The sequence below is a fragment of the Atractosteus spatula genome, chromosome 17 (assembly GCF_055471065.1).
Source record: "Atractosteus spatula isolate fAtrSpa1 chromosome 17, fAtrSpa1.hap1, whole genome shotgun sequence".
In the NCBI taxonomy this organism is placed as follows: Eukaryota; Metazoa; Chordata; class Actinopteri; order Semionotiformes; family Lepisosteidae; genus Atractosteus; species Atractosteus spatula.
The window spans coordinates 6,350,800-6,372,131 of NC_142722.1; the positions used below are offsets into that span (position 1 = coordinate 6,350,800).

The 21,332-nt window shown below is 42.0% G+C and overlaps 1 protein-coding gene across 11 annotated transcripts in view; it reads right to left on the bottom strand.

The window, feature by feature from the left end:
- arvcfb (ARVCF delta catenin family member b) overlaps positions 1-21,332 on the bottom strand; it is a 159,148-nt gene that overhangs the window by 57,236 nt on the left and 80,580 nt on the right. The window lies entirely within an intron of this gene.

Sequence of the window (21,332 nt, forward strand, 5' to 3'; positions counted from 1 at the left end):
CAAGGTAACACAACAATCAGTGACAATGTCCACATGTCTCTATACTACACAGCTACCAAAGGACCATTACTGTCAAATCAATAACACACTTATCACATATCTAAGTAACCAGGGCCCATTATCTCGGAATGTTACAAAACTAAAAGGTCTGCTTAACTCAATTCAGTATTCTCTGCTACCTTTTCTTATCCATAAATTCAACTCAGACTTTCATTTCAGTGATATTGAGGGAAATCGTCTTAATCACAGCCTGCTAAACCACAGCATAGAATTGTTGTTTTTTTAACAAACATGGCTGGTTTCAAAGCTCATTTTAGTTTGTCAATAACCACAGGTTATTTGTAAAAAGGAATACATATTTAAACCTCAATTCCCCCCACCCCGTGGTGGTAAAGTGAATCATTAAATTCAAAGCAACCATGTAGCACTAAACATTAAGACTGAAGCTAGTGAGAAGGATTACAGATCACAGAGCGGAGCCTCTCCTGTGAACTCAAACCTTTGTGTAAGACTCGGCTTGCTCTTGTCAAAAGTCAAAAGTTTCACAGTCCTCAAAGTCTGATGCCAAAAAGCATCAAGGAACAACAAGCAGCAAAATTCGGCAGTGATAGCTATAATACAGCAACTGCACTCCTCTAATTGCAAAATTACTGACAGAAAGGAAGACACTAGAAACAACTGTCAATAACAACTAAAATTTTTTAGCCTACAGTATGATTATAGCCTCACGGTGTCCATTAAGAAAAGTTACGCAAGATGGTGGCATTGTAAGCAAAGGAACAGAGGTTTACTGAGACTCTTTATCATTTTCTTTGAAAATACTAACAAGGTATAAACCCTCATTACTTATGCCCACAGTACTTATGAAGCTGTCATCTTCATCACTCACACTTTCATATCACCCCAGAGCTACAGGCACCTCCTATCTCTTCAACCCTTTGAAATGATCAGATGACTGTACAGTACGTATAAACAACCTGAAGAGACTCTGACCACAGCTGGAAACAATACCAGTGTTATACAGTAAGTGATGACCAAAGACATAAGCATGCTAACTAATTTCAATTAATCACCGGTTACAATACTTGGTGCATAATTAATTCATATGGGCAAACTCTCTCCTGTACATAAAATCTTGGCATTTCTTTCATCAGAGTAATACTGAAGAAAATATGCAATATCTAGAGGCATATTTGCTAAATTTTGGAACTTGGGGTATAGCTTGGCACCACCTACTAAATACACATGATTTTTTACAACTAGGCACAAAAGACATAAATGTAAGGTTCATTTATAAGACATCTTTTTTCCCCATACATCTAAGGTAGACAGTCATGGTAAATACTCAAGTTCAGCAAACCTGGCCCTTGCTATTTACAGTAATAGAAGTTCACACCTTAACATGTCGTTAGCTCCTAAGTGGGGTGAAAATTGTAATTGTGACCTTTTCTTTCCCTCTGAAATGATTTTCCGTACAGACACGCTTGGGTACTGCTATTCGTACCAGCTCTGTCGGTTTGAATATGTCACCACTACTGCCTGCTTCATTAAGCACTTCAGGCGGGTGCCAAGCCAAAAAATGTGAAGGCTTAGCTTGGCCAGAGAAATGATGCTTAAGTAAGCCACTTCAAAAAAGCCACTGTTCCTTCTGAAAAGAAATAAACAGGAAGCAAAAAGAGTAGAACTTGCTGCCTCGAAAAAATAAATTAAAATGCAGAAAGGAGTTAACATAAATCTTTCATCTCAGGTGTGGGAAGAAATTAATTGCCTGGCTGTGACCTTTAAGAGCCATCTAAGAAATCTCTGAGAAAATAGCTCCATAGACCAGACAGGGTGCATTAAAAATACATCCCATATTTAACCTCAGCAACGTCACCCTGCCATTTCCTGCAACCAGCCCTCTTCTGAGAGTGACACCTCACTAAGCTGACGCCAGACAACATTTGAATTGACAGGCACAGGAAACTGACACCGGTAAGGAAAATGGACACAACTCTGAGACATCTCGCAGGGGAGATGTAACACAAGAGTCTGAGCAAAGTACTGTATCTGGACCTAATATAGTTAAAAAACTGGACTCTAGTTTGCCTGTAAGAACTGCCCAACCTTGACACAAAGACTCTTCTTCTGGAGAATGCTGGAACAGGGGTTATGAAACTACTTGTATGCCTCTCTTTGGTTTGTTTGCCAAGCAAAGTCCTATTCTGTAAAAGCAACTTTTCAAATACATTTCTGTTAGCGGCACCACTTTCCGGGACAAGATTTTGAAAGCTTGCATAAAGAAATGGCAGCGCTTTCTGTGATATGATGAGTCTTCTTATGTTGTTGTTTGAATTGCCCACTGCGGTGAGACCTTGGTTGAAAATCTTTGAATATTCTGTCCAGGGATTTAAGGATTCAGCACTGTTTGCTCAGGGTGCCGCTTCGTCAGTTGCTGCTGATGAAAGTTCTCCCCCTTTTTCTTGGCTTGTGAAAAGGAAAGATGAGAACAGAAGTAAAGAATATGTTTGGGGACTTGTAAAGAAATTCAGGAATCTTTGCTCCTCGTCCTTCTTGGATTCGGGGGGGTTCAGAAAAAGATTTCAACTGCAGGAAATTAGATGGTCTGTCGGTGGATTTTAGCATTTCACCTTCTTTAATATATTTGACACCTCCACCTGACTGCTGGCTGTGCCAAAGAAATGAGGTTCACAAGTCCTTACCAGTCTTCACAGTGCATTGCTAACACTGCAATGTGAAAACTGTCAGCAGAAAACTATTATTTAGTTATTCTTCTCTATTTTTTATTTGAGCACTCCTGAATTGCTTTAACCCTCATTGCCACTGCAATTTCGAAATGCTTGATTTGAATAGCTGCTGCTGTAAAGGCTGGGGCATAATATAAGCGGGTGCCCTACATGACCCTGATTTTCCACCTGCTAGGAAGAATGAGTGGAAATATTAATATTCTTCAGCAGCACCAACAAGAGAGGCTTATTTAACTGTTCCCCTCTGGGGATCTGCTGGTGTCTGGACAGTTACAATGTGAGATGTTCAAACAAACCAGCTTATGTAGTTTAGCACAGCTAAAGGCTCTTTTGGTCAATAATTGTTCCTTTCACAAAGACTTAGATTACTGCACTTGGTCCGTTAAACACTCACTAAAACTCCAAAAAACAAACCTACCGCCAGTTATAAACAGCAAACCTGGTACAATGTGGACACAGAAAAGCTTAATTTAACCAATTTATTTGCCTTGATTCTTTTATCACAAGAGACTTATTTGCAGCCAATGACACAGCTGGGTATTTTACCGGAACAACCCAGGCGCAGAGCCTTGCTCTAGGGTACGAAGGCAGTGTCTCATCGGGGTATTTGAACCCACAACCGCCCAGTTAAAACTGCAGAACCCTGACTGCTGCTTCAGAATGCTGTGACAAGCAAACAGCCACCTTTGCGCAGCAGGACTGTAATCTGCAGCTGGTCAGGTGGTGAAAGGTTTAACTGAACGCAGACCTTACATACAATCCCAAAGCAAGGCAGTATGAGTCTATTTAAACTTGGGCTTCTCATGAATTCATCAGTCTTTAACTGATTGTGCCATCTTGGGAGAACTAACCGCCATCAGATTATTCACACATCACAGGACCCAGGAGGCTGCACTTTTCCCATCAGCATGACATCATAAATTGGAGCCATTAATCATTAGTTCTGATTCCACCTACTGGGTGCCTAAGGAATGTAAAGTTGCAGAGCTACAACTGGGAGACGAGACACCCCAGCACAGAACCGCGGTGTGCAAACAGGGGACTGGGAACGACACACAGGTGTCAGTCATCGCCGCGCAGAGGTCTTTAAGCTTCAAAGCGTTGCGACTAACGGAGCCGCATCCCAGGGATAAACAAACCGATGACGCACTTATTCAAACCAAACGGATGAAACTGTGCAATGATTGGTCCCTCGGAGGCTGAAAAGAAAAAAAAAACTGCAGTTAAAACAGGAACTGCAGTGCCTAGCAATAATTAAAGACCTCATCATTCCAGGGAACAAGTCACTCATCAAATTATACAGTCATTCAAATCCTGAGAGGCTTCAATGGAGGATGGCACCGTGGAATTTGAATTGTAATCATGTTTAAACTTACTGAAATACAAATCATCACCCCAGAGATGAAATCCCCCTTCTCACATACTCCCATAAAGTCTAAAACACAATATGGTGTGTAGTACATCTTATTCTACTACCAGATGTTCTAGCTAGAAAAAAGGAGACATAATAGTGCCTCTCGGAGCCTTTAAATTGCTTAGGTTTTTGAAGAAACTAAAACTACAATTCAAATCCGAGGAACAAAACTTTTAACAGACTAACTCCACAAAACAGCAAAACAATCTTCAGAAGAGAAAGACCCTTTCTTTTTCATGTTGGGAAAAATCTAAATTATTTTCAACAATGGGCAATGGTTATTGTTTGTTTAATACTACATACAGATGTAGGGTATTTGTCAGTTGAGACAACTCCACACTACACTGCAGTAGGATCACGTGAAGTGTGTGATGACCTGGGCCTGAGATTCATGAGGCTGGAATTGAAAACAGCTGCTGAATCAAGAGAATAAACAACGGATTTAAGCAACAATGAAACCAGTTCAAATAACTGATCCACACAAAATGTTCCAAACATTAAGCCATGGACTGCTGATTATACAGCCCTACTGACTGCACTGCAATAACAGCTTCCCTCAACACTTACTGTAGATTACCCTTACTCCAGTGTACAGTTTCACACGTACATATTTAATGCACTCCATATAGTACATGTACAGGACGCAGCTAGATTGAAACTTTAAAACAAGGCCATGTTTACTATGCTACTGTGCATCATATCCTTAAACCCTAACCTTGGTATCAGCATTTTGTAGTGTCATGCAGGGAGGGTAACAGGATTTAGTTCAGACTGAGCCAGCAATCACTACAGGTCTCTGCACCTCAATGAGGGAATTAATCCCTGTTCGTGCAGCCTTTTTTCCAGAACTCCCACTCCACACATTTCTGGTTAGACCAGCTTTGGAACCAATACGCATGACACATTCGAGTCACACGTCCCAGATTGCAGTTAATGCTAGACAAGCGGTTCTGAATAGTTTTTTGTTCTGTGGGTCTAACGGATGCTTATTTAGAAGAGCAGAGCAGGGGAATGATGGAGACAACCAAGAACAAAACACAGGCTTTCCATTCACACCCTTCCCAGCACAAAACTGCAATGTCCAGTAACGGTCCCAAGCTTCAGGGCCCTGACAAAGACTGCACTACAGTCAGGTGCACATCTGGTGCCAACTGACTGGAAAGATGAATGGAACCTTAGGCCTCTCTCCCACCTCTTCTTCCAAAACAAGCAAATGTAAAACTGAGGTAAACAATGCTGAGAGAATGAAGGCAGTCCCAGGTGACGGGCCACCCTCCACTATTGGCCCTAGGAGACCCAGAGCCTGTTAAACAGTATATTAAAAAGACACACCTACTAATGGGAGAGGTGCACTGCAGAGTTTAACAAACCCCAACCTCCCCCCCCAGCTTTGGAGCTGCTTAAGCCTTCTTGATCTCTCCTCTCGCTGTGCAAACTGACCTCAACTCAGAAGGATGGATTTGTTGAGCTTACCAGCATGGCTTTTCCCCCTTTTGATTCTGCAGAGCGAAAACCCTGACTCACACAAAAACAGAAACGGCAGTTCAGAGAGCCACCATGAGCGCCAAAATCCAGCCCTCTTCACAACTGAGGGATGCCGCAAAAACTAAAAAACGGCATGGTTTTAAAGACAGCGTTGAACTGAGAAAGAAAATACTGGTGCTACATGACCTTCCTCCGAATTAAAACAGTTCTAACACCTCAAGCCTGTGATGGAGTGTATTTATGCCACTACACCTAACGAGTCATTTAGTACGAAGAGCGGCAACTTAATTCTCTGAAGCCAAGCACTTAAATTGTTTTGTTAAGCAGTGACAATTTGAACAGGATGACATTTAGACTCTGGCTTCCCGCTGCAGTCAGGTCTGAAGTGCATGGTAACGTACTGTAGGTGCTAGCCCACTTACTGTCCCAAAACCTTCGCCGTTGTGAATAAAAATAGAAATTGAACCAAACTGTGGAGCTTTTTTTTATTAAATACAGAAGTGAGCAGATGTTCCACAAATCATAAGGTTTATCTGTCTGGCATACATGAGTGCAGATCTCAGTTTTCTTTTTCCTAAAATTCCTACGATATCTCTGGAAAGTGTGGATGGAAAACGTTTTCCCCAACAAGAGGTCTGGCACAATAATTATACCAGCTGAGCCGATTCTGTTTGGGCTTTTAAAAATGGTCATTTAGATTCTGATAAAAATAAATGGATATGATCTTCTAGTGACGTGGTAAATAAAGCTAAACCCACCACAAAATTATTGTTTCATTTTCATAACCCCTTGCACTAGAGTACAACTTCTATAAAAGGAAAAATGAAATGAATGTGAAACAGTGTTGCTTCAAAACCCTACAGCTTTTGAGCTGCACTGATTAGACTAACAGAAGCTCCTGAGTATATACTGTATAATGACAGCAGAACAAGACTTTAATATCAAAACCTATTTCATATAAAAAAGATTTCCACTGCATTTTGCAAGACTGGCAAACTTAAATTCCTCAGATCAAGCTGGGTCAAGAGAAATCAAGTTATTTTGGTTGGTTCAAGAGAAGCTGGGTCAAGAGAAATAAAAAAAAGTGAACTCCCTGTGGAGGGGAGAAACAGGAGGAAAAAGGAATTCGCTGCCGGCTGGAGATTAGCCACTGCCGAAGTACATGAAACAACTCCCTTTTTCGATTCTGTGTTTTTCGGGGACCTTCAAAAGGATTTTGTTTCAGCCCCAGCGAGAAGGAAGTTCAAGTCCAAATCGCTCACTGCGGTGCGTGCTGCCAGCGGCGCAGTCTGGAAGGATACCCTGAGACGGTTTTGTCAGGTTCTTGTGAGCTCTGTGTAAGGACTCTCTGCTAGTTCCAGAGGGGCTGAGCAACATGCACTAAACTTCCCAAGACCTCTGTTAATACATTACTGCAAACAACAACAGTAGTTAAGCCTCCTCTAATGCCTGGGGATTTCTGATTTCATGAAACTGCCACTTTCGGGAATCTCTGCAGCAATGCCATTCATTTGATCACAAGGAAGTGGATCAGACGTGCCCTTTTTTCCAGACTAAACATCAAATGCCATAACCCTTTCAAGTCATATACAGGACTGCAAAAAAAGACAAGGTGCTTCAATAACACGCTTTATAGATAGTGTATGAAAGTCATCACATCACATCTAATTAAACTCCAGTGTGAAGGCTGAACACATGAAAGTAAGCAAAAAAAATGCATGCTTTCTCTAGCTTTTCTCACAGATAAACTTGGACTTTCTGTTACAGAAACCAAAGTAGATTTACAACTAACTTTCAACTCTAAAAACACATACTGCCTACTGGAAAGATTCTTGCTCAATAACCAGCTACAGCAAGGACTGAACTATCCATCAAGACCTAAGGGTTAAACCTCAGCCAGATTTGTTTTAGGCTTTCTTTGGGGGAAACAAGTGCTTCTGTACATTTCAAGAATGCAACTCTTGTCAATACACAGGGGGACAGCAGACTTCTCAGTTTATTAAACCGCCTGGCATGACACTGAGCCCCTTATTCAGACTGCTTGACTGCTGCAAAAGTATTTGCATTGCAATGTGTGCTATTTGGACATAAGACACTAGAGGTTACTGGGGCTGAGACTCACAGAGAAGGTCCTCCCGTATCAAAGCATCAAGAATGTTGTTAGTGCCTCATAAAAATGGAAAGGCATCACCTTTAGCTTGACCACCATCAATAAAACCGCAGAAACATATAAAATCAGCGCGCCCCATGGCGAGAGTGAATGCAGGGCTTTGTGGTTTGTGGAGCAAGAAACTTCAACTGCAACCGACAACTATTTACTGTTTTACAGCGTTCAATCTGTGCTACTGAACACTTAAACACCAGCCATGAGAATTCTGGGACATGAAGCCCATGAGCATCAACAGGAAAGCCCAAAGGAACTCAGCAAGGCTGCTTAAATTACTATAGACTTCTCTCCCTGTCTGGAGAAAAGGAATATTTGTCATTAAACCGTGACCCTGAGCATTCAGATTTCACCCTTTGAAGCATGAAGTAATCGATCCTGACAATGGTTACTGAAGATAGTAATAGTAATTTACAACCTGAAGATTCTAGACGTTTCTGCACAAAAAGTTTAAACAATGCAGTGTAAGCACAAGGCTTTGTCTGGAAAAGCCTGTGAGAATCTATGAAGAGGCTGTTTCACTGCTCAGGTTACCTTCGTAACCAGAAGAAGACTACAATTTTTTATCATCTTTCTCTTTCAGAGAACTAAACCGACTTGTTTCTATTATTGCTAAATGAATACAGAGTTAAACTGACTAATGTATCAATCTGGATTCCAGGCTGACTAGAAAGAAGAAAAAAACTGCATTTTAGTGGGAATTAATATTTGATTCATCTGGAACTACTGCCAAATTGATATTAAGAATTTTAATAATAGATTATTCACACACAAAAAAGCACGCCAGACTAATCATTGTATGCTATGTAAGCATTTTTTAATTAACACTAATACTTATTTACTATGGATGAGAACAAATTAAAAGAGGGACAGGGAACAAATTAAAACCACCAGACAGACACCAGGGTGCTCTGCGCACGTGAAAAAACAAAAAACTTTATTGAAAAAAAAGCTAAAATCTACATTATCTGTGCAACAAACCATAGTCCTTTCGTCTCTTTTTCAAGTACAAGATTATATTTGACTTCAAGTGACGTGTACAATACAGTCACGTTACTAATATTTAACCTTATCCTCCTGGAAATCCTTTTTTGAACACTATCTTCAACAAAGGGCCATGTACATGGCAACACAGATAAGCACCCTGATCTCTTATAATGTATTCCAGGCTGCAGGCAAGTCCTGCGTCTCACACGCTGTTCATATTTGCACCTCCCTTGTTCTCCTGCTCTATAGGTGGCACATGTGTGTGGGGGTAAATGAAATATGACCAATCACCAAGGGACGTCTGACTCCTTGCAGAGCAGCCTGTTGCTGCTTCTCCAGTTTTTCAAACCTTGCTGTGCAACCTAAAAAGCATCAAAGCCGAGCTCACAGTTACGGAGAAACATGGCTCTGGACAGAAAGAGGAATCCCAGCTAAAATGGACAACTGGCTGCATCCCTTTACAAGAGAACAGCTTGATGCAAGGGCTGTCCAGCAGCCCACATTTGGACATCAGTCTTCATTAGCATTACAGAGACAAGGATACAGCACTGCTTCTGTGAGGCACAAACAGAGGAAACACATCTGAGATTAAAACCAGGCACAGGAGAATGTCCAGGTTCAAAGGCACAGACAGCTATTCTCTCTACATCCAGAAAAGCACAGGGGGGACATTTTCTTTCCACCTTTATTTTTTACCACCAACCTATTACAGCTTTTAATCCACACAATATCTCTTTGCAACTCAATCCACACTGACCTTAGACTCCCACCTTATTCCACAGCAGTCTTGTTGTACCAGGGGCGGTTCCCACCACCACAACATCTGGCACTGCTGACTGCTGTTTTAATCCTCACATGAGCCACATAAACGCACTCGTTTTCTGACAGTGGGCGCTACAGCTCCTTAAAATGATATGGAACTCCTGCTACCCCTCCACACGTCTTTGAAGCTACTGAAGAGCTGAAAGAATAATTTAAGCATACAGAGATACCTAGCACAGGGTAAGAACTGCTTATGTGTAAGCTTCTGATTAATAAATCTTTTTATCTGGGCTGGCTGAAGTAAATTCATTTAATAATTTCCTCTTTCTCCCAGTGTTTAAATTGCTGGCCTTCTCTCTTCCTGACTGACCAATCTACATTGTCGACATGTATGCTGGGGGACCTAGAGTTTTTATGATCGTGTAATATGCAGCTAATTCCCTATTCTCGTCACGCACAGGAAGGGCATATGTGATGGCAATGCATATACATCTGGATGTATCAACTCCTAAATGATTAAGTAAGCAAAGCAACAGTTTATTCAAGAGAACGAGACAGCTACAGTACTTCCACTACCCTTTCCTTAAAATAGAATATCATGTAAGAGGAGTACAGTGCTGCCAGTTGGTACAGTAATTCACTGGCATGAAACAGCTATCAGCTGCAGTGAGTTCTGAAACAGTCCGAAATAGATCCCCTGCCAGGATATCACACAGAAAGGCCGCTCAGATGGGAAGGGAAAGGTTCCCAATTAGCAGCACTAATCAAATCTGTGCACTAATCACAGTTCCTCCCAGACGGTGACGGCCTCCTTCACTCACAGGAACGGAAATGTGCAACTTCTCCGGCAAACACTGAGTAACAAGGTACACCGATGAGATAAACAAGCAAGGCTGGAGTTCTGGCGGACAGAAATCAAATCCAGACAGGTCTAGGGGAAAACTGTTAGGCTAGGCAGCAGAAAGACTGGTCTCACAAGATATCTTTAGTCTTTAAAGAGTCCAAAGGGTTGTTTAAAAAATTAAGTACAATATAAAACAATACAGCAGTGCTGTCTATCATGCTTTCTGTGCTGATTTTCTTCATTAATCAGTAAGACTTGGAACAAAAATAACTTTCTGGACTACTGCAGATAATGAAGAAAAACAGTTTTCAAACTTTCACTTGAAGTGTGGGTGTGTGCGCACAAACTTTTTTCATTTAGTGCCAGAAATTACAAAAATATATCCTAGCTGCCCAGATTTTCAAGTAATTTCCCGGTTTAGGGATACTGCAGGAGTTCAAAAATGCAAAAAATGGAATCATGAAGATGTGGGACAAAATTACTGTACCAGCTGCAGCCAAAAATGTACTCCAGTATGACCGCACTTACGTCTAATGGGATGAAAAGCTAGCTAGTGAGTGCTCAGTACCTGAAGCAATACACTACATAAAGACAAACCACACAACAACATAGTTGGCTCAATCAAAAACACAACAGGGATTTGAAAATAAACCACCTGCATGAAATTCTAATGCTCAGGCCTGTAAGCCCATTAAGACAAAACAAAGAGGGATTCAGTTAAAAAGTCACTCAACAGATACCTTGGCGACGTTCAAGAGAAGGGTCTGTGAGCAAGAGGTTCAATACCCAGGATACTGCAGTATTCCACCGTCTCACTAAGCCTCACCCTGAGTAACCTCCTGAAGGCCTTCAGCTGCTACTGTAGAGCACAGGCTAGCGGTCAGTGACTCAGTGACTCAGTGACCACTGATCCCCACCCGTCTGAGAGGTGCTGCTGTTAAAAGACTGATTCTATTTGTGGAATCTGTGATGCACACCTAAATAGTTTTACACCTATGAATCTGGTAAAGGAGTGTGCAAAGGTATCCTTGTCGTATCCCGAAGGAGCTGTTCCTCAGGTTTCTTGTGTAGTCCAGCACAAAGCCCCCTATTAAGGGACAGTCAGAGAACCTTTCTCCTGTAGCTCACAGGTGAAAAACTTTCTCCCTTCTCACAACCTTCACATCCCAACGCCACCGAACAACAGGCTACTGCAGCAAATCACAGCAATTCCCCATTTTTAGTTGCCATTTAAATGAAAGCATTTCTCTTAAAAGCTTCAGGAATCCTTCAGTCCTGTGAGACCTCTTAAGCTTTTAGTGCAATTACACAAAGCATCTGTTTGCCTCAGGCCCAAGCCTGGAAAACCTACACACTTCTTAACAATCTCCAATCCAACACAGCTCCTCTACCTTTCTAGACACAAAAGAGCTGCTGATGTTAGGTTCTGAAATGCTGCATGTTAAATTAATTTTACCAACTGGTGGCTGGCTCCTAACTGCCTCTTGCTATAGTACATTAAGCATCGACACAATATAAGATGTTGTTCAACCAAAACAATTTAATCAAAACTATGAGAGTAACTTTGATGAAGATTCTGGAAGCTAACACTTACATCTGCAATGACAGAAAGACTGAAGAATCCACTACCTAAGTCTAGCATGGTACTACAACTCATGTAGCAGGAAAATGGAAAAACCGTAGTACAGCAATAGCATAAAATAAGAGTGTTTGCCTTGGAAAAAAATCTCTCCCCACAAAGTTAATTGTACATTCTATAAAACTGCATTTTGTTTCCAAATGTCAAGGTTAACATTTCAGTCTCTACAGACATTCATCAGACATCTCGCAATACATTGGCTCCTTTGTTGAATTTTCATGTCCTGGTTAATATTTTATATCAGACGCCTATTGTAGTTCTAGGACCGCTGAATAAACTGTTCATTGGAGGAGGGGGATGAGCACTGATTCTGTACCAGAGATGATCAGGGCTGGGCCCGAGGGAACTGGTGGGGTAAATTATTTATTCTTTGGAAAAAAAAGACAACCAACAATCAATGAATGTATGGAGAAAACGGCACAAAAAGAAACATATTTTAAAAATTCAAACCGCTGGAATGTCCTAAATACTCATTTCAATTCAGTGAAATGACCCATTCCAGAACACTTATCCTTGAACTGTTGAACACAATCCTATCCAAATCCCTCAGACTGCATTCCTTCTGGCGGAGAAGAGGACTAACCTAGAAACCGCTGACTTTGACCCTGAACTGGTTGTTTACTCATTGCTGGAACTTTCTCGACCGTATAATCTAAGGACAACGGAGAATCCAAACCCTCCCACAATACGAGGGCTGGGAGAGAGCCAGCTGAGCAACAGTGAGCGGGGGAAAAAAATGTGTGGCTTTTTTAAGGAAAAAATTGTAAAAATCAGTCAGAAATACTGTACCGTGTGATTTTGTAAGACGGTAGGGGGAAAAAAAAAGTGAACAATGCCGTTTCAGTTACAAAAAATAGACTATCCCACAAAGTTTCCAGGTTTGAAATGGACAGTTGGCCACAAAAAATCTTAGAACATTCCTTAAAACAATTATTGGAATAAAGACAATCCCAGTCCTAACTGATGTTACTTTATAAAGCTACAGATTATAATGTTACATGTCCAAAAGATGAAGCAATTTCTTGCCCTGTTTCACAAAGAAAGCCTGAGTAGCTGCAGACAAATGACTTCGGACAACACAGTGGAAGGCTGATTTTAATGCGTGTTTAAGTGAAATCTCATCAAAGAGTCACATGATGCGTTGCTAGCAGATAAGCCATAAAAAAAGCAGAAGATTGACAAGTACAAGGAGGAACGGTCAGGTCAGAAGTTTTCTACAGGCAGTGGTTCAACTGTCATCCATGTGTGCTTCAGACACAGCGGAAACAAGATCCTAAAATCAGGTCTTATTCGCCACCAGTCCAAGACACCGTCTCAGTCAAACTGCTGAATTTTTTTGCTTAAACTTGCTTTCCATGTTTACGGGGTAATTGCCTTCTCGTAACACTGCAGCTACAAATTCCAGATCATTAGATGAGCTCGGAAAACATGCCCGCTTTTGTTTTTAACAAGGCCCAAAATTCCTACCATCTTGTCGAGATTAATGAACACCCAAGTGAAATTCCTGTCCCATATGGTGCCAAGGTGCTCCCCCTTTCCAATCGGTGAGGCACGTGTGCCGACGTCTGAGCAGTTTTTCAGCACCTGTACTGGATAACATCAAGCTCCGAGCCTTCCAAAGTGAGGACCACCACTCTCAAAGGTGACCCCCGATGTAATAACCTGAGGGGTTTGCATCACTTCAGCCTTTCCAGATTTACTGCACAAGCTTAAATGCCTTTCAGAAAGGAAGCCTTTCCATGCAATTGTGCATCAGTTTCTCCACCACGAGTTCCCAGAGGCCCCCAGAAGGGTAGCACAACCCAACAAATCATTCTCCTCATTTCTCATCCTTTGCCAAGCCTTGTTTTTCTTGTCCCCCCTCTTCCACAATACTTTCACACACCCAAGATTTTTATGCTTGGAAAGCCAGCTCATACCAAAAGAATGCCCTTGAAGTACACAATTTCATAGCGTGAGGAAGTAGGCCAACCCTTGCAATTTGATAACTGTCCTCTTGCACCCTTTTAATTGTCAAAGTGGTGGTTGGTTCTCCCCTTCGTAAGAACGTCGATCCATCCACTGAAATTTGAAATCTATGTCCACGTTTTTGCCTTGGTCACCTGCATTTGAGGCAGAGGTTTCTGAGGGAAATCGGTACAGCAAGGCTAACGGAGTTCAGCAGCTGTTCTGTCGCTCTTTGAAACAAACAAACAACTGCTGTAAGTCTGATGTCGGGATTGCTATCACAGGCATACAGTAGACAAATTCATCTTGGTAAGTGTTTTAAATGCTAACCTGCCACATGTAATCTCTTGCTTGGTGTCATGACAAGGCACGACTTGCTTGGCAGTGCTGTGGAAACCAGCGTGCTCTACAGTCAAGAGCCTAAAAAGTTTTGAGGATCAAAATTCAGCTTGAAGTTCAAGGCTATCAAACATAAAACACTTCTCTTTTATTACACCTTCCCCTTCCTCCTGTAAAGCTGCTTAAAGATACAGTACAATTCCACATCAGTGATATCAGTTTAATTTCAGCAGCGATTATCCAACCTACTGGGGAAAAAGTTGTATTAAATGAAAGGAGACTGAGTAAACAATCCCGATACACCATTGACAAAGACTGACAATGAAATTAATAATCCTGAAGTGGTTAAAATAGCTCTTCATTGAAGTGTAATTTGTCAAAATTACCCTTCATTAGTTCATTTCTGGTCTATTGGTGTATCCAGATTTATGCTTTCTTCTTGAATGATGCAGTATTTTTTCAGTCTGTTCCTTTAATTACAGTTTCTCATTCAGTGCAGTAGGAATTGGAAAAAAAAACAAAAAATCTAACAATATTATGGTCACTTATTTTAGTATCCTGTGAAGAGAGAGTACCACAAGTGAGTTCTTGAATATTTATTAGCTAGTGCTTATAATACTTAAAAAACAAATAAATCATCAGTTTCTTACTAAATAAATCATTCAGTTTTAATACTTTAGTAAACAGTATTTTCCTGTCTGCTCTGGACCTGTTGTACTGAATAACACCTCGTGGCTCTTTTGGAAATTTCATGGATAAAAAAATAACATTGTAAGCACATGGGAAGTTAAAAACGTGAAGCATTTGGTCTCTGAAATTCAACAACAAAACTGGAAACTACTTTTCCCGATTTCTGAGGGAGCAACTTCGGGTTACATTGGAAACTTGTGGGCATTGGGGTTGCTTTTGAACCTTTTTAGATATACAGTGATTTATCTTACAGATACAGACATTTTATATTAAGATTAAATAATTTCTTCGATTCATGGTGCAATATTTTTAACAGAATTGTTAGAAAATAAATTCCAGGCCTGCGTTTGGAAACGCCAAACCCTCAAGAGCATCCCCAAGAGCTCTCTCATTAATTTTGTTTTTACACTTAGCAATCAGTCGTTAAGACCAGGTCAATTTAATCTGCTGCAGTCCCCCAGAACCAAACTATACACTATGGGCTACTGTGCTCCTCCCTGTATGCTCCTTCCATTGTGGAACAGCTACTCAGATCATCTCCGACAAGCAGCTTCAACAGACGCCTCTCTCTAACAGCAAGCCTATCAACTTCCACTACTATAAACTAATTTCCTTTTTCTTTCTTAGTCATTTTTAAGTTCCTTGACTTCTGCTTTAGCCTTTAAGTGGAGAACATGGAAAGGTGCAATATAAATGAAATGTATTATTATTACCATGTTTGCCATAACAGGTTCTGCAAGTAAAACCAGGTTTACTTCTTAGATAATGGAATGATGGGGCATGTACTGTAGGTAAGATATGTCATGGATGAGGAGGGCATGCTTCCAATTGCTTTCAGGTTTTTAAAGATAGGCCTAATGATAATTCAAACTTTAATGTTTTCCAACACTTATCTGACGAAACAATCAGCAATATTGTGGTTTAATATAGTAAGATCCACACTACTGCTGCCACTGGGTTTAAACAGTTCCTTCTGATTAACAAGGTACCTTAGGTTTCATTTAATTTTTAAATGTACTGCACAGGGGTTATGTGAATGTCTTTCAAGAGATTTTTCAGAATCAGGAAAATACAGGATGACAACCATTTATTTTTCAATGTCATGCACAGCCAGGCCCCATCACATTTCCTTAGAAATGACCAAAACTACAAATTGTATGCAAATAAGACCAAGAACTTACTGTAGCCACACAGTATCTTCGGAATCGTTCTGAAAGCATCCCAAATTTAACGATCCATAGTCACAATGCATTTCAGATGGCTTCAATGCAACCCCTTCGAAAAATACTAGCTGACCCACTTTAAGCACTTATAGGCCACAAGCTACAGTACAGTATTTGGTTTTTATTTTACTGCAGCACTGCTGTAGAAAGATCTGAGGCTGCCCCTCCACACACTCAGCTGCTGGCTCATTAAAACAAACGGCAGCTTAAAATACGAGGAGCGCACCCCCCTGACAAAGTCACTTACAAATCTCTGGCTGGAACACAAGACGGGAGAAAATCTCATTGTGAATTTACAACACTTGCTGCAGAGAGACAGAATATTGCAGTGACGAACAATCAAGAGCTAAACCGAGCACTCTCCATTTAATTAGGGAGTGAGATCATAACAAAATGTGAATTGGCTCGTTTTTTTTTATTCTCGGCGCAACTTGAGGCGAGTGATAAGATACAGTACGAAAGAATGCATGAGTTGCTTACAGATTTAATCAGAAAGAGTGCTTGCCTTTGCAAAAATACATCTCTGAACAGCTTTGCTGTCACAAAGACACAAAGATAGAAAACATACGGATAAACTAAATTACTACATCAAAACTTACAGAAATAGTCTCCCACAGCAGGGTTTAAGCTCTGGTTCTGAAGTTTGGAAAGCCTCATGGAGTTATAGCCCTATACAGTATGTCAAAATGCTCCCCTCTGTGCTGGCACTGTTTGACAGTCTGGCTGGCTCAGAACTAGTGCAAGGACTGCAGAGACTGAACAGCATCTTCAGCTTCTTTCTCAAAGGGCTACACTGATCTGTGAGACAGGGGAATAAGGGCATGACTTCTCTTTTGGGAGCATTCTCTTGAATTCTGCACTGTGCTGTAAACACACTTTGAAGACCAGAGAGCTTTCTTCCTCCAGTCAAGTGCAGCACCACCTTTAATGTAATACCCCCTGATCTTAGAATCTTCGGATCTACATTTTTACACCCATGACAGAGTGTTCTGATTCACCTGTTGTCAAAGGACCTGGCATGAGAAAATGGTTCTAAATAAAGGCTTGATTTAGTCACTCTTCTTAACTCTCAAGGCAGGCTGTTGTGCGTGCAGAACATGCATATGCATGAATTCAATTACCTTGAGATAAGCAAGTCATTCAAATGTAATTCAGCTCAAGAGCAATTTTTCATGGGGCCAATCTACGGAGTCAAAAGGATAAAACAACATTCATGGGGAGAACCAAAGACAGCTGCGTGTTCTAGCTGGACAACCAATGAATAGATCAATCAAACAATATAACTAGTCAATAAAAAGTTGTGGCTTGGCAGAGCTTTCTCATTTTAATTTTCCTAAGCAGCCTTTGCTGCAGCATGGTAGTAGCTCTCACTGTCTCCTTCTGCAACTCATTCTGTTTTCATGAGAATGAATTGCAGAGGGACGTTTTTGAGATTTCAAAGTCTTCCTAAGCAGATCAGAAAGCAACTGAAGTTTTCATTATGGGACAGAGCTTCTTTCTCTTGTTCAGAGTCTAAAACATTCCCAAAACATAGTTCTCATCACAATCGGACCATCAGTGGATCTGCATTTCTCATTCCCCTCTAAAGTGTATGGGGTTCTACATTAAACTACAGGCTCTGATCTAAGGGACTAGGCACTGTTCTTCATCTTTCTGGCACAGACTGTCAGAAAGGCAGGAGAGCCTTTTCACCATAAGACCTAATGTTAACAAAATGAAACGGCCAGGAAAAAGTGCGTGTGTGCATGCCCGTCGTGGAAGTTACAAAGACCTGAGGGCTTGTGGGTTTTTCTGGTTTGGGAAGAGGCATTTGTGGCATAAATCCAGGTGTCAATTCATGAGCAAAGAGCCTGGATTGCAATGGGACAGCAAGTACAGCAGCTGAAAATAATACTGGGATCAATAGAAGGATATCTAACTGGCACTGCAGTGGGGAGATACAGCCTTAGTGACTTGTTCTCAGGAAAAGTATTAAAGCAGACTAAACTCATTCACCTCGTCCTCGTACAGTAAGTGACCTGCCCTGCAACAGTACTTTCATTTGAACCCCTGGGACTTCCATTAGCATAAAGAGCAAGAGGACTGTTGGAGAAGCTTAAATGACTCTCCCTCCCCCCCCCCCCCAACCCCATTACATTTGATGGTACCGAAACCATTTAACACAAAACCTGTGCCCTACAGAATAAGGGCAAATGCCTCTAATGGAGAATAAGGGGGAGCATTTCAAAGCGTCCTTCGCCACCAATCAAGGAGACAGCTTGGCTTCATTCAACTGAAAATAGAAGGAAGTGACTAACTAAGGTGAGGGACTGGGAAAAAGACACGCTGGGGTTGAGAACGAGAAAGGGTGCAAGAGAAGAGCAAATAAGCAAGCGGTTTCCTGGAAATCCTTTTAAAATGGGAACGCAGAGACTCCCTGGTTTCCCCAGACGACAGAGCGTGCTGCCAACTGTACAGCAAAGACAAAAAAAGACCGCATCAGGCATTCTCCTTTAAGGTGACAAACTTAAACCTCGCGGCTCAAAGACAACGTGAGTCGGAAAAGGGTCACTGCATCCTTAAAGCTAACACGTGGAGACGGGGAAAGAGCCAACGATATCTTTCTACAAGAAATGCCATTATCTAACTCACTCGAATGCCCAGAACAAAACGCAGCGCTGTAGCTGTGGGCAACTCTCCCGCCCCTCCACCAGTCAGCCTCACCACCCAATTCTCAAGCCACCAACACCACTCCTAATCCTCAGACAGGTCCTGAAAGGAGGTCCCGACCTGTCGAGCGGAAACATGACCTCTCGAGAAATGTGGCTATTACGCTGGCTCACATCTGAACACAAATCCTCCCCAGCCCGTCCTGACCGTCGAATCCAAAACTGCCCGGGAAGCAGCGCATGAAGGCCAAGAATGTTGCTTTTCAACCAAACACTCCCTCCGACACCAGGGTCTGAAGGGAGGCGGAGGCCGACACCGTCACCCTACTTTTTAAGAAGATACAGGAACTCATTTTTAAACGACAACTACATAATGTGCTTAAAGGCCCTTCGAATTTCCCAGGCTTCGCCTCGTAAGGACTTGTGCCTCTGTGCTATCTGACGAGTGCCAGCACCCCGTTTTAAAACCGCCGTCGCCCACGATGCTTCCCGACATCCTCAATACCGAGCGGCAGGTGAACTGCTCTGGGCTCTAGCTGGGCTGGCTAGCTTGCAGAATGGGCTGAACTCTTGCGCATCTGTTTTATTAACATCAATTAAACAACAAAAAGATTTTAAAAAAAACAGCTTTAAACTGAACGTCATAACCTATTCCTGTCCGATTTGTTCTAAAATTTGACGCGGCTCTGACAGCGGACCACAGAAACACATTCCCCCCCCTTCTGGTTCACTACTCCAGTGGGCTGAAACAACTAACATACCATGAGAACACAGAAGATGAGTAACAGGGCTTAACAATACGAGATAACAGTGCAGGACAGCTGCTCCGGAATCTGAATGGTTCCATTGTTTGAACAACAGGACCCTTTGTGGACCAAGTTATGTAAAACGGTCTCCAACTTTTTCTTTTTTTGCATCTCCAAGGCGCTTTTTCTAACTTGGCTAACCTTTCCCACTCTTGATCTTTTTTTTTTCTCCTCCAGCAGTTAAAACAGCGTTCAAGTACAGTAAACGGTAACGGTTGAAGACCCAGCTTCCGATGTCACTCAGCTTGCCAAGTGTCGCCTTCAATTACAGAGGTTTTGGGCACATTTGCCCTGGAAATCAGCCATGAATAATGAGGCCTATTGTCTGCCAGAGGCTGAGGGATTTCCTACCCCGGCACAAACCCCCGGTCTTCGGCAACGCGTCCGAGATGTTTTGTTTTTGGTTTAGCGTTCAGAAATAACTTGATGCGAGGAAAAATAAAGGATGTCTAGGTATAAACATGCTTTGCATATTTCCAATACCGACTGCTTGGACAGCCAAAAATGTAAAAAAAAGTTAACAGCAGTTAATAAACAGTTTTATATTCTCTCTGCACGAGTAGCTAATCGCTTGTAAATAGTTCGCTTAGGCTTCATCCTAACCTTTTAAAGAGCTGGACAGCAACGTTAAATCATTAGACCGAAAAGCTAGTCTGAGACAGATGGAGAAATTCTATAAGCACATAACCCACCCCCTCTCCATCAGCCCTTTAAAAAGCCCAGGAAAGACAGAAACCCAACTCGAGAAAGCTGTAGCCTGACCCGACAATTGTCAGAATCATCCAAGGCCCAAACCACCTCCTACCCACGGCTCTGCACACTCTGCAGGACTGACTCAGACCGCAGTGCTTTGTGGAGCAAATCTCAGTGCCACCCTTCCCCAGTAGGCCTCCTAATGGCCTCCCAGCTGTGAATAAGAGGCTGTGGGGGTGGGGGTCTATAGGAACCTACACAATTGCTACAAAGCCCCTGTGCTTTTCTATACCAAGCAGGGCTCTGTGTCAATGATAGCAGGACTAGAGTGAAGAGAACAAGGACAGTTTGGGCTGGATGGGGGAGGGACTGTGTCCCCTTTACCGTCAATAGGTCCTGGACTCCCAATTCCGGCTGGCCAAACCATACAAATGCACTTAGAAAAAGACCAGTGGATCGTGATGTTGTTTTTCATTGGGATGCCTCAGTACAGACAGACAGCAGATGATTTTTAGCTGAATTAAGGAAGGACTCTATCTGACCCTCCCCCCTCCTAACCACCTTCTCACACAAATCTGCTAGAAAAAAAAAAAGAACCTCAGTGGCTCAGTCATGCTACCACAGCAAAAGTTATGGTTTCCATGGTATCACAGAGGCAGTCGGAGGGGATAACAAGACCAGCACAGGCCCGAACCCTCCAAGGGAGCAGAAGAGGAGTGACTCCACGCTAGAGTAGCTCCCCTCCCCTGAAATGGTGAAGCGTTCTCGCGCGCACAACTTCTGTTACAGATAAAGCACCAAAAAAAAGCGGACCACACATCAATACGACTTTCCTTTTTCCCCCCGCGCTGCACTGAGAAAGTAAGGAGAGAGGCTTGTTTCGCTGCAGAGGGAATTACAAAAAAAAAAGCCATAGAGCAGTCCGTAGACTCCATCTGCTGTAT